Source organism: Crocuta crocuta, unplaced genomic scaffold, assembly GCF_008692635.1.
Source record: "Crocuta crocuta isolate KB4526 unplaced genomic scaffold, BGI_CrCroc_1.0 scaffold2088, whole genome shotgun sequence".
NCBI lineage: Eukaryota > Metazoa > Chordata > Mammalia > Carnivora > Hyaenidae > Crocuta > Crocuta crocuta.
The window spans coordinates 166113-166742 of NW_027527892.1; the positions used below are offsets into that span (position 1 = coordinate 166113).

At 32.2% G+C, this 630-nt stretch overlaps 1 protein-coding gene across 1 annotated transcript in view; it reads left to right on the top strand.

Moving 5' to 3' along the window:
- The window catches only part of LOC144245678 (ubiquitin carboxyl-terminal hydrolase 9X-like), a 137960-nt gene that overhangs the window by 75153 nt on the left and 62177 nt on the right, over positions 1 to 630 (top strand).

Sequence of the window (630 nt, forward strand, 5' to 3'; positions counted from 1 at the left end):
CCTTATTAAAAGAGAGATGATAGTTTTGAATGTGTTAAAAAAAAAAATCCCTGGGAATAATAAAAATAAAGAGTATACATTTTATTACTAAGTTAGGAACTCATAATTCATAGAACATAAAACTAGTTTTATATGTTTTGTTTTATTTGGGACTCAGAAGGCTGATGTTCAGTTTCTTCCATTTTGATATTTTTGACCTATTTTGTCCATTATCGTATGTAATGAATAGTCCTGATTTTTTGTTTTTAAATAATAGAGTCTGACAGACTGCCATTTACATTTAGCCACCTGGTATTCTTTATCAATGTTACCAGATTTATGAGACTATATTGCTGAAATGTATAGCTTTTCAACTGCAGATTAGCATTTTCCTAGAGGCTTGTGAAGCCTATTTCCAGAATTGTATTTCTCAACCTTCGCACCACTGACATTTTAGACTAGGCTACTCCTTGTTTTGAGGAGCTGTATTATACGCTATAGGATGTTGACCAACACTTCAGCCTCTAATTAGTAGGTGGTATCTTCCCTTCCCTCCCAATTGTGAAAAAAAAAATTATCTCCAGACATAGCCAGTATCTTCTTGGGAAATTTCCATGGAAAAATTTGAGTAATTACATCTAATTACATCTT